The 14081-nt window shown below is 38.6% G+C and overlaps 1 protein-coding gene across 2 annotated transcripts in view; it reads left to right on the top strand.

Moving 5' to 3' along the window:
* The window catches only part of LOC131048987 (uncharacterized), a 185283-nt gene that overhangs the window by 45002 nt on the left and 126200 nt on the right, over positions 1 to 14081 (top strand). The gene's annotated exons all lie outside the window — the stretch shown is intronic.

Genomic DNA, 14081 nt, shown 5'->3' with positions numbered 1-14081 from the left:
AATCATGCTGCATCCAAAAGCATCATAATTCTGTAAGCCTTTTATAGAACAGTAAACACATTTCTATGCACAAAGTTCATAACATTGATGGAAATGAAAGAGCTTAGGCTGTATTGAATCATTGATGTGCATTTGCATATCATAAAGCAGTACTTTAATAGAATTTTTTCCAACACATGAGAAAACCACAAGGAAGCATCAAATAGGAATAATGATCCTGTTGATTACTACACTGAGCATTTGACAATTTGGCGATGACATTGTTACACCTAGGTCATGCCATAAACTAGCCAACCTCTTGGGAACCATTATAGTAATATAGCCCATAGCACCTTTTACAGGTTCTTTCAAAAGGAAAGCAATGATTGCTAAAATAGGTTAGGAAGTCAGCATCTATGTTACCTCAAATTTCAGATAATGACAATGACATTCAATGCATAAAAATGAACAGAACTTTAGTCATGTAATGAATATCAAGGATTCAAGAGTTTCTTTGCTATCTCATTGCAATAACAGTGAGACTCAGAAATGTTTATGACAGCAGCCATAATTCACAGACTGCACCTTGTATAATCCAAGCTGAGGCTCAAATGTTTATGAGAGTGCAGTTCTTACAGGATAGCTTGATGCTATAGTGTAGAAAAGGTTTGCATTGGAAGACGCAAACTTTTCTTACATTAGGCATTACTCTTTCATGCTGAGTCTGAGGATTATGGAAGTCTGAACTGCTATGTACTGGAAACCATACACAATATTCCATGAAATGAAAATTCACCACCTGCACCATTATAGCTCTGCTCTTTACTGAGCCCACAAGGAAGGAAGCTTCTGTTTGAGGAGGATTGTATCACAGCTTGCCCAGGACAAAAGGTGTGAACTTGTTATAACTCACAACTCAGAAAGTCCCCCAAAGGAGACATTTCGGTTCTTGTAACTGTTCCTTTAAAACCATTTACAAAAACAAATTATATGATCTTTCACTTTCGTGCAGACAAAATGTCTAGCTCATTAAAATGAATTAAAGCACGGACGTTAAAATAAAATTAAAATTGAAAATACTTCAGCTTGAAAATGACATGTGGAAGACGATTATGGTAAATTGCATGAGCTTGATAAATTTTAATGATGGAACAAAGATTTCGCTGTTTCAAATGTACTGCAAGTGCATTTTACTAACATCTTCTCCTGCATTCTCTTGAATCCTTCATCAACTGCCCATCATTATGACCATTTTATTCATTACTCTTATTTTCACTTACAAATACTGCTATTTCTATTACTTTGGTAGCTATGCTTATTGTCTTCATTCCAAAATTAAATCTCCATTGAAATAGCAAAACAGAGAAGCAATTTTTGATCCTCCTTGCAATCAGGCTATGAGCTTTGTATGTCTATGAATCTTTGTGCTTTAGCAAATCAATCTGCTACCTTTCTTTAATTCACCCTTGTGCTACCAACAAATTTTGTGGGGGGTAATGTGTTACACCAATTATGTCCTTTTTGTGAGTCTTCATGAGATGTTCTAGTTTCCTAGATTGTTGACTGAAGCAATGGATATTCCTGTCTTTACCAACACAGTAAGTCTACTTTTTCTTTCAATGAAACACATGCATCAATAAAACCTTCCTCTTCCAAAAAGGCTATAAGTTCCTGTCTAAATAAACACAATTTGTTTTGGATCTGGAGTTATGTATATAATTGTTGATGTGTCTTTTGTACACGACCAAACACAAAATAAAATACCTAAAGGTACCTTATCCTCTCTTGAACAAAGTTTCCCGACTGCTGAAGATCTCGCCGAAGGATCAGTCGGAGTAACTCCAAGGTTCTGATATGTAGGTTCTCTATGTGTGGATAAGCTCTTTGTGGTATGATCTGATTTTGCTGGAATCACAAGGGGACTTACTTTCGACGACTTGAACGTCTGATTTGCTTTGGATATTACTGGAACATGGAATTTCACCGGCCCTTGATTTTGAAAAAAGGAAAAAGGATAAGGGTTGGAACGGGATCTATTTCTAACACTAAGAACGTAAGAGCAATGACTGACCTTTGATGAAATTCTATCTAAGTCTTGCTTTGACATCCTAGGATCATCTCCACAAGATTAGTGCGATCTTCTGAGGAAAGCTTTATGATGTTTAGATCATCGCTACAAGCATGGACACCGTTAGGTTGATGCATATCAATGAAGAAGTGATAATTAAAGTTAAGCTTAAGCTGAATGATTCTAGTTGACTACGCAAGGCAAGTCTGCAATCAACAAACCGCTAGTAGTATGGATATACGAATTTCACCGTTGATCATACAAATTTCTTGCATTCACCTAATAACATGAAATCAAATTTGAGAAGTATAGAGACCATGCAAATTGTTGAATCGACCCATAGACTTCACCATTTCTTCAATGAAGTTTACAAGTCTTTTGCAACAATATCTTGGCAACAATCTTTGCCTTCTCTTTCTACTCTACTCTAACTATTTCCTACTCTCCGACTATTCACTATTAACTAACTATTAACTATTAACTCACTATTAACCGACTATTAACCTTTACAAATGAGGAGCCAGGGCTTTATATAGAGAACCCTTTACAAATAGATGGCTCTGATTGACTTAGAACCAATGGCTAGGATTACAAGATAGAAACCCTAATTAGGGTTTGTTACAACAAACTTCCTTAGCCAATTAGAAAATTACATTCCTGGAGCGAGGACCAATAGGAAGCAAGGGTGGGTACATCGAAGTTAGTGCCGCCTCCGATAGATTAGATACATTGAATCTGGTCTTGCTGAGGTGGACCAATCCGACCAGAGGAATGATGACTGGGATGCCACCTTGCCTAATGATTGTGACTTGGTTGATCCTCCCCTGTCTTTGATATGATGAATGATGTACTTCCTTGACTCCCATATGCTTGATGGAGCTTCCTCATTGTCAAGTGTTCTTCTTTGGTAGCATACCTCGCCTTGAAGTGTCATTTTTCTCTGTCATCATGTGGTTTCTTCATGTGGTAGAATGAGGTCTTGAGGCTAGCTTGCAACTCCTCGAACACTTGAAGTCTTCCAACACTTCAAAGCACCTTGAGTCCTTCCTTTGTGCATGTGGAACGTCCTTGATGATGATGGACTGGTAGAGGTCGTTCTGGCCTTGGCCTGGTCTTCTTCCATCTGCAAAACCAACCAAAAGGTGATTAAGCACATATGACATATTCATTTCAACATAGCGTTTTCCACCTTAAATCATTAATGAGAAGACATCAAAATGGAATTTCGCTCAATATCCTCTCCAGGGACAGGCCCTATAAAAATTTCGCTCTGGACCCTTTGGAAGGGTCAAGAGTGAAATTTGCATTTTTGCTCAAATTTCATCATTTCTTCACTCCAAAATGCCTCCAAGACAAGCATATGCTATCCTTCTCTTCACCAAAGCCTAGGAATCCACAACTTGACCTTCATTGTAATGTCCTCGAGTAAATGTGGTCTAATTGTGGTCAAACATGGAAAATATTAATTACTTTATATTAATATCTCATTCATTAATATAAATAATTAATATTATATGTTCCTATTTATTAAAGCATTTTAATAAAGCATTTCATTAACACCTTAACTATTACGGGAATAAAACCAATTTTTGGTGAATAAAAGGATGGCTTCGGGAGATGGGATTTATGCGTGGAAGAATAGATTTGAAGCCTGTGTGTGTTAACACACATCTTAGAGATTAATAGCCTTTCGTCAGTCCTCGACTGAACTATTGGTCATACGATTTTGGGGAAGAATCAATCTTGCTATTTACAGAGTGAAGTTCACAGTGATCCGTGGTTTATATTGCAGAGTGCGTATTAGTGCAAACACAAACAACGGAATCGCAGGTAGCAAACACAGCGTGACTCAAACTAAACTTCGGAATCATGGGAAGCATACACGGCGTCACACAAACTATCACCAGTCCCTCTGCAATCTACAAACACTGCAACGTCTAAGCGGGCCTTGGTAACCCGATATTGGGTAGTGTCGCGGACGTTTGCCTTACTGCATATGGGTAGTGCCGTCAATTAACATGGAGGAAGAGATTGCCATCATCGCGGTGTGGAGGAAATGGAAATCGTGTGGAGAATTTCAGAGTATTTGCATACAGTAGAAGTGCAGTGTCTTCAAACCTGATGCATATGTACATACATTATACGCTCTGGTGAATCGGCTGCAACCAGAAATGTATCATTTTGTCCTTCTATTGAAGGGTTATGAGTCAACGTGAAGTCTTAATCAACGGACATTACTATCCAACCAGGTGCATCATAAAAAAACTTATCTACCTTGTTCTCTGAAGGAATAAATTGATATCAATGTCTGTTTTAGTGAGTTATATGTTTCAGTGATTACTAAAATAGAGTTAGAATCAATGCAAATAAGGAAGACCCCAAATAAAGAAAATAATGTGTAAGGTGTTCATTTTCCACCTTTGACTGTGCTGCATAAATAATCTTCTGCTATGTCTTGGTTATGCAACTGACTGCAATCAAAGCCTAGTTAGGGAATTTTACATTCATCATGAGCAAATTAGGTGAAATTGAGAATTTCAATCTGGACCCTTTGGAAGGGTCAAGAGCGAAAGTCTTGATTTTGACTTGATCCCTCATTTCCTTCATTCAAATTCACCTTACAAGGCAAGAATACCTCGGTCCACCTTCAACCATGCCATAGGAGCCAATGTTTTAGCTTCACACAAGGAGAAAATAGGTGTTTTGAGGAATTTCGCTCTGGACCTAGGCCAAGGATAGGACCTATAGGGAATTTCGCTATGGACCCTTTGGAAGGTTCAGGAGCGAAATTCTCCTTTTGGGTTGATTTCTACCACTTCATCGCCTCAAACCTCTTCTCAAAGGCAAATATGCATCCAAGTCTTCCAAACCATGCCTTAGAAGTTCCAAACTTAGTCAAGTTAAAGAGCAAAATAGAGGAAATATGAATTTCGCTCTGGACCTTTTGGAAGGGTCAGGAGCGAAATTTCTATTCTAGGTCAAAATCTTCATTCCTCAATGCTTTCAATCACTTCCTGAGGCAATAACATATCAATCTACCCCCACCATGTCCAAGGAACAAGGATGTTAGCCCAAACAAGGGAGAAAATAGTGTCTAGGGAGAATTTCGCTCTGGACCCTTTGGAAGGGTCCAAAGCGAAATTTGACATTTTGGTCTCTCCGTCAGGATTCATATATGGAATATAACATTTGAGTATAAGAAAGAAGAACGAAGAAAGATATAAGGAATGTCACTTATACTTTTAGTTATATTCCATATATACTGTCAGGATGTTTGAGAGTGGTTTCGGACCTCCAGCAGTTATAATGCAAAATCTAGTTTTTGGAGGATTCTTCAATTTTCCAGACTTAGTCAAATTTCAGGATCAGGATGACATTCCAGACTTGGCCAAATTTCAGGACATTTGAAGATCAGGATGACATTCCAGACTTCATCACTCACCAATTTGACCTAACTCAGATCTTCAAAGATGATATTCACTCACCAAGCTTCATTGACCTCCTCAAACTCAAACAAGACACAATTAGCAACAAGAGAAAAACCTTGTCCTAAGGAAGACTTTCAAAGATGACCCTAACCCAGAGCATCCATTGACTCACCTTTAGCTAAAACAAAGCCTGCTATCTTAGTGATCCCTTTGGCAACACTTAGCATGCAAAGGCTAATAGACAAAAACCCTAAAAGACCTAGAAAAAGAAACCCCAGAAAGCAAAAAAGTAGGGGTCCCCATTTGCAATGGGGCGATGTGTGAATATGTCACAACAATAACCAAGCATTTTAGCCAATAAAATGTTGTTTAGTTGTGTGATTGTCTTGTCAGCTATCACTGCTTTTTGTGCAACCAGTTCTGTTCCTTTTAATCACTGCTGTGTATTGCGGCCATGCAATTGTGCAGTCCCTTTTACCTGTTTGATTCAGATATTTGCTTGCTCATGACTTTATTTCTCAGGACCTTGGTAGAGCAATCTTTTTTGTCCCACAAATCTATGCAATTCGTTCCAAACTCTGGACAGAATTTATTCATTAACTTGTAAGAACTCAGCCTGTTGTCTAGTTTTTGCAGATGCTTGTGGCATTTTTAGACTTGGGAATGATTTCATCATGGTAGAGTACATGAATCTGTCCAAATCCAGCCTCTATATTCTGAGACCGCATCCCATCTTGGTGCACTCAGCGAAGTAATGATGGAAGACTGTGGTGTCCAGATTTTCACCTATCACACAAGACTTAGAACAAGGCAGTGTCAGACCCCTCTATTCTCTGCCCTAAAGTATTTCATTTCTCCCGTGTATGCTACAACATCCAATTTCTTTTTGTTGGTGAAAGGACAGAGTTTAGAACTCCTTTTGGGTCCTGAAACTGGTTTAAGAACTCTTGAAAATGCGGGTGACCTTTCAAACTTTTCTTTTGTTTTCCTTAACATGGTGCAAATAGTGTTTCGGCCTTTCAAGTAGTTGTGAAAACTAAAGTGGGTGCCGAAGGAAGTTGTGAAACTTTTTATCAAAAGCTAACAACTTAACTTTTTCTGCCCTTTTCTTTGCTTTTGAGTGGCTGGCGGGAAATTGGGTGGTTGTGACAACCTTGTTGGGTTTCGACAAGTCTTCTCAACTTCAATAAAATTTCAACACTTGGTTCACTGCTTGAAGCCAAAAATGATTTTTGAAAGGTTTTAAGATCAAAATAAACCTTGAAACTCTATAGCTAAAATCCAGAGTTAGAAAATTGAAAATTGAATATCTTTTTACTGGGAGTACATCTTTCCATGAAATTTTGACCGGATAATGTATGATCACTCCGGAGCATAACGCAGAATTTGTTTTTGCTTCAGGCACCTGAAATATTAATTTTGACATTTCCTAAAACTTGTCTTGCAGAAAATCAAAACTTTAAAATCTTCCCAACGACAAGGAGCCCTATCATGAAAATTGGCCATATTGGATAAAATGAAGTGAAGGTTGAGTCTGTATCAACTATTTCACATTTTCAAAATTAACTGTTTTGTGATTGGCGGATTGAAATGGTTAGGGTGTGCTGGGAGCTATTTTGAGCGGGCTTGGAAGGTGCTTGTGATGGTTTGAAATGATAACCAAATAGGATATGCAAGTTAGGAAAATTCAAATTTGGCGTTGTTCAAAAGCAGGCCAACACTCACATCCTAGAATATTGTCTCTTACAAGTCTCTGTTTGCAACCTCATAGAACCACTGTTGTTGTGGGTTTTACCTCCCGAGGGCATTTTGCAAATTAGGTGTACAAATCACTTCACTGCATGATCACAGGATGATGCTTCTTGCTATTACCTCTGTTTGCTCTTTGTAGATTCACCCAGCATTAATGAATATAGGACAATATTTTTCATGGATGTCATGTCTATGCTTTGCTTCAGCCATGACATTCTATAACAATGCTTCTACAACTTGAGCTTTCCATTGGAAATAAACCTATTTCCATTGTCCTAGTGATAATTTTGCCTGCATGCAAAGTTGTCTTCGATCTTAGAGAGAAGTCAGATTATTGGTATCGTTAGAAAAACTTAATCAGATGTTGCTTGTCATCATACACATCTATTCAGGTTCAAGGAATTACAATGCTCGCCTTCTCTTGAATCCATCACTTGTAAGAAGAAAGCATAGAATAAAGAAATCACCAAGGAGTTGTGGCCTTTCGCTGACCTCTTTTTCGAAAGCAATTCTTTGTTAAACTCTTTGGATGAATGGAATTGCCTACATGTGGTGACACAATCACAACCTCAATAGTGTTAGCTGTTGCCGCATGCTCTTGAGTCATGGGGTTTTGAGTTGTGACATAATCTTGACACGACTCCTTTGTAGTGTTGCACTATGTTACTTTTCTGGATGAATGCTTCTTATTCTAAGACGCTTGATTATTTAGGGAGAGAGCATTGATCATATTTGTTAGAAGGAACACTGGTGCTATCCATTGTTGCATTGCACACCACTGAGTTGGTAGCCCTCAATATCCTCCTGCACAGAAATCTTCTGAAGTTGCAGGCTCCCTGGCCAATCGGTTGTGCACATTGAAGTTCAACACAAATACTTTTCAATTGCAGGCTAGACAGTTTCTAGGAAAGTATACTCATTTGTACTTGTTGGTGTGCATTTTATCACCCACCGAACACAGAATAAAATGTCCAAAGACACTCTATCCTCTGTTGAACAAAATCACCGCATATGCTAAGACTGCAAGAAGATCATATGGCGATTCCAAGGTTTCTTTTGTTAGGTCTTGACGCGTGGATAAGTTCAATGGGCATTGTGATATGCTGGTAGTACACAAAGGGACTTATACTTGGCTTGTTCAATTCACAATGAAGGTCTAGACAACGAGGCTCCATCGTTTGGGTCTTGGATCGTCGACTTTAAGAAAACTGAAAAAGAGATAAGGGTTTAGAAGTTCTAATCTATTTCTAAGAATTCAAGAGATGATATTGACTAGGTGAAACCAATAACCACGCTTTGCTTCGCCACGCTAGGACAACTACACAAAGTGGGTGCAATCTTCAAGGGATGTGCTTTTTTCATGTCATGAATAACTACCATCAAATCGAATAACATTCATCCAGACAAAAGTTAAGCATCCACAAAGTAAGCTGAGACTAACTTTACACAATGAACAAAAATCATCAGTTCATCAAAAGTATGAGTGGAATATTCACCATAAATCAATACTATCAGATCTTGCATTTGTCTAACATACATGTAATAAAATCTAAACTATGATGAGGGATAAGAACCATGCATACTCCAAAATAAGAGAAGTAATCACCATCAATTCGAACAATGCATTGCTTATTACTTTGGCAGTCGTAAACAACAATTTGCTTATCTCAACATGTTTTGCAACATGCTTCCATGTTTTACAAATGAGGGGCGAGCTCAATTTATAGGCTCTTCAATTACAATTCAATGGCTAGGATTGATTTCGAATCACCAACTGAGATTACAAAATAAAACCCTAATTAGGGTTTGTTACAACTAACTACCTCTCGACCAATGAGAAAATTAAATTTGAGGACACTTGTCCTTCTGCTAAATATAAACCAATAAAAACATAGAAAGTTGTTGCATTGTGGAGTGTGCCTTCTACAAGCCTCTGTGGATAAGTCAGGTTCATTGAACTTGGACATGTTGACTTGGAACAATCTGATTGGTTGGAAGATGACGAGGCACCACCTTAGAGTGTTGGATGTCTTCCTTGGTCACTTTGTTTTTCTTCCACATGCTTGCCTTAGAATATCTTTTCTTGCCGACGACTTTGTCCTTTGCGCTTGCTTCGTCCTAGCTTTGATCTGGGATTCCTCTCGAGATTTTGATCTCTTCTTCTCACTTGCATTTGAATCTTTGAGGTTTGGAAGTCTTCCCTTGGAGCAGATGTCGGGACTTGAAGTTATTAAAATCTTCTTTCCTGATTGCTTTGAAATTCCTCCTGCTTGAATTGGATTGATATTATTCCTCTTAATTCTCCAATTTGTGTCAAAAAATTGCCTAAGTAAGGAAATTTGTCTGGAATACTATTCTTGTCACCATTTGATTTTGATTGGGAGCTTGTCTTTAATTCTTCAGGAGATGAAATTCTTCAAGAAATTGCCTTGATTGCTTCAATAGGTTTGGGATTGTAGATGAAATCCCCCAAGAAGTCCGGAATTCTTTCCTATATTTTCATCAAGTCTGACGACTTTTCTTTCTTGATGCCTTGAATTTGGAGAAGAATTCCTCTATCCATTGGCCACAATGGAGGAAATTGGAATTTTCTCTGTGAAGTATTTCCCATATTTAGCCAAATTTTGGCTATTCAATTTCATTTTGTAACACCTTCATGCGGACCTTTCAACACTTAGCCAAGATTTGACTCTTTTGTTGTGGAAAACTCCACACCTAGCCATTTTTTTCTCTTCTTTTCTTTTTTTTTCCTTTCCTCTTGGCAAATTCCAACACTTGGGTCAAATGTTGGAAATTCCTTTCCTTGCTTCAAAAAAAATCCACTTGTTGTCTTCGAAAACCTTCCTTCATTGAACTTGGGAGAGAGAGCTTTTTCAACTTTCAAACTTGAGAAAGAATGAGAATGAAGATGACATGTTGAAATTGATACGAGGTTGAGAAGTTCGATCCTTTTTAGCATCTTTATATTCTTTCTTGGGTTCATCGAACGTAGTCCTCTTCTCATCTTCTTCCTAATGGCAACTCAATCCCTTCAAAAGACCTCAAAAGAAAGTTTCTATTCTTGTTTCTTGGTGCCACTTCACACCTTGTCCTCATCTTGTCCATGTATTTGCAAGGAATCTTTTTTGAAATTTATGTGTTTAGGAAATTTTCCTAAGCGTTGGGCAAATTTTTGAGAAATAATTCTAAGTGTTTAGGCGAATTCTCTTCTTGACTTTCAAACTTTGTCAAACCTTTGCCTAGGTTGAACTTTACCATGTGTTAGGTCATTACATTTTTGACCATGGCGGACTTGATGTGGCCTTAGGCCATGTTTCTCCTTATTTTGGCGGACTTTGAATGTATCCATGCCATTCTAACCCTTTGGCTGACTTCATGTGCTTTTATGCAGGGCAGACTTTGTGTGATATCATGCCAAACTTACCTTTTTGGGTGGACTTGACCACTTGTCATGCCAATTTCTTCCAAGTGTCAAGGCAGTCTTGATGTCTCTTCATGCTAGTGTAGGTGGAGTTCATCTTTGATCAAGACATTTCTTGCCTTGTGTTGGGCGGACTTGGCACCTTGGCAAGACATTTTGCTAACTTCTCTTGGCGGACTTTGCCATGTTTCACGCCAAACTTGTTTTTTGTTGGGCGGACTTGCTACCTTGTCATGCCATCCTTACTTGAACCTTGGGTGGACTTCACCCTTTGGCAAGCTAAGTGGTAGGCGGAGTTGAAGTGCTTCCATGCGGAGTTGAAGTGCTTACAATTGTTGTCCATTTGGTTATGAGATCAATAAAATATTGAAGTTATAGTGTTTTATTGTAATACTTGTGGCTATCTTCATGATTGTTTATCTTCTTGAATCACTCTCAGTTGAGGTAGCATTTAAATTTTAAGTTTGAAGGATGAATTGTTGTGCTTGATCTTTGATAAGATTCACATTCCAAACTACTAGCTTCTTACTGATTGTAAGAACGCCTTGTGTGGTCAACTGGAAACATTGAGATTGATTAAGAATTCAATCATTATTGGAAGTATTGATATGTATCTCCATGATAGTATCTATATCCTTGATGATTTGAAAGTTATTGAATCCCCTTAGAAGATCGCATCAATTCCAGTAGAGTTGTAATCTCTTGGCGATACTGAAATTGGTAGAATTTTATCAAGTCTAGCCTTCATTGAGTCATTCTTAGGATTAGTTTAAGTATCTCTTCCTCGAAACCCTTATCTTTTGATATTTTTGAAAATCCGTTAGTGTTAGGAAGATCCTATTCCCTCATTTGAAAGGAAGTAGCACGGACAAGCTTTCTCTGAAAGTATGTAAGGCCCCTTGAAGAAATAGCAACACAACGACCACTAGTGCTTATGCACAAGTAGAGATCCTACAAAAAAGAACCTTGAAGTCATCCCGATTGATCCTTTTTGCGACATCTTCAGCATTCGGAGACTTTATTCAAGAGAGGATAAGATACCTCTGGGTATTTTATTCTGTGTTTGGTCATGTACAAAATACACATCAACAGAATTCTCATTCTTGACCAAAAATCAACATTTTTTCAACTTGAAACTTCTTTGCAAGGTAGAACTCCATCCTTCATTACCCTAGGAACAAGGTTTCATGTCCAAGAAAGGTCAAAAAGTAGGTTTATAAGGAATTTCACTCTGGACCCTTTGGAAGGGTCAGGAGCGAAATTTCCTTTCCTGGCTAGAATCCTTCATTTTTTCAAGGCTTTCAAACATTTCCAAAGTCCAAACATGTCCACACTTCCCTTCAAAATGCCTTGCAACTCAAAATTTGGTCAAACTAGGGAGGAAATGAGCCTTAGGAGGATTTTCGCTCTGGACCCTTTGGAAGGGTCAGGAGCAAAAATCACCATTTGGGCTTGATTGTTCATTTTTTAAACTATAATTTTCTCCTGGAGGCAAATATAGATCGTTTTCCATCAAAGGAGCAAGGTTTCAAGCCAAAACAAGGGAGCAAAAAAGGTTTATGATGAATTTCGCTTTGGACCCTTTGGAAGGGTCAGGAGCGAAATTCACTTTTGGGCTAAAATCTTCATCTTTCAACGCTTTCAAACATCTTCAAGAGGCAAAAACAAGCTATCTCCCTTCCATTCATGTCAAAAACTTGACCTTCTTCACTGCACAATAAGAGCTTTTGGGAATTTCGCTCTGGACCGTTTGGAAGGGTCAGGAGCGAAATTTCCCTTTTTGTCCAAAATTCCTCATTTACTCATGCTTCCAAATCTTCAAAGGTGACAAGAATGTTCAATCCTCCCTCCAAGAAACCCTACACATCACAATTTATCCAAAGTTAGGATGAAATGAGCTTTAATAAGATTTTCGCTCTGGACCCTTTGGAAGGGTCAGGAGCGAAATATCCATTCCAGGCCAAATTGTTTACTTTTCATGCTTCAAACCACCTCATAAGGCAAAGTTAGGTCTTTTCCCAAGCTAGGAACAAGGTTGCGAGTCCATCCAAGGCAAGAAATAGGGTTTATGATGAATTTCGCTCTGGACCCTTTGGAAGGGTCAGGAGCGAAATTCTCCTTTAGGCCAAAATCTTGTTCTTCAAAAATCCACCAATTCCATCTCAAGGCAAGATCAAACCAATTCATCCTCAAACATGCTCTGGAAAGGAACACTTAGCCAAAACTGAGAAGTAAATGTGGTCTACCAAGGATTTTCGCTCTGGACCCTTTGGAAGGGTCAGGAGCGAAAATCAAGATTTGAGCTTGATTCTTGACCTTTTGAACTCCAAATCTCCTTGAGAGGCAAACAAAGATCCTTCCTCATGCATCTCCACCTTGGTCTTGATTCTTGCTAAAGGAAAAATGAGTGTTTTCAAGAATTTCGCTCTGGACCCTTTGGAAGGGTCAGGAGCGAAATTCTCCTTCTTGGCTAAAATCTTCACCTCATCCACCTTTACTCACCTCCTAAGGTTAGAACATGTCAAGACACCCCCAAACATGCCTAAGGAACTATGAAATTGGTCTTGACAAGTGATAAATTGAGGTGCATAAGGATTTTCGCTCTGGACCCTTTGGAAGGGTCAGGAGCGAAATTCTTAATCTTGGCCAAAATCCTGACTTCATTTTCACATTTCTCCATCCAAACAAGTGTTTTGCCTTCAAAAATGCCTGGGAACGAGTTGGTTCTAAGTTTGGGTCAAACTAGAATGTCTTATGGAGAATTTCGCTCTGGACCCTCTGGAAGGGTCAGGAGCGGAATTCGCTTTGGACCCTTTGGAAGGGTCAGGAGCGAAATTTGGCATTTTGGTCTCTTTGTCAGGATCATTTTATGGAATATAACATTTAAGTATAAGAAAGAAGAAAGATATAAGGATTTCTTATACTTTAAGTTATATTCCATATATACTGTTAGGATGTTTGAGAGTGGTTTCGGACCTCCAGGAGTTATATTGCAAAATATAGTTTTTGGAGGATTCTTCAATTTTCCAGACTTAGCCAAATTTCAGGGCATTCTAGACTTTATCACTCACCAACTCGACCTAGCTGGGACCTTCAAGAATGATACTCACTCACCAAGCAAGACACAATTAGCAACAAGAGCAAAACCATGCCCTAAGGAAGACTCTCAAAGAAACCCTAATTCTGGGGCCCTGTGGACTCACCCTGGCTCAAGCAAAGCCTGCAATCCAACGATCCCCTCGACAACACTCATCCTGCAAAGGCTAACAGACAAAACCCTAAAAGACCAAGAAAACAAACCCTAGAGAGCAAAAAGCAGGGGTCCCCATTTGCAATGGGGCGATGTGTGAATATGTCACAATAGTATCATATATTTTTCTGAGTTTGTGGAAGCTGCTAGTGGCTGTTTACAGCACATAATCCTGTCATTTTC

The sequence above is a fragment of the Cryptomeria japonica genome, chromosome 4 (genome assembly GCF_030272615.1).
Source record: "Cryptomeria japonica chromosome 4, Sugi_1.0, whole genome shotgun sequence".
Taxonomy (NCBI): domain Eukaryota; kingdom Viridiplantae; phylum Streptophyta; class Pinopsida; order Cupressales; family Cupressaceae; genus Cryptomeria; species Cryptomeria japonica.
This window is presented reverse-complemented; position numbering and strand designations above follow the sequence as displayed.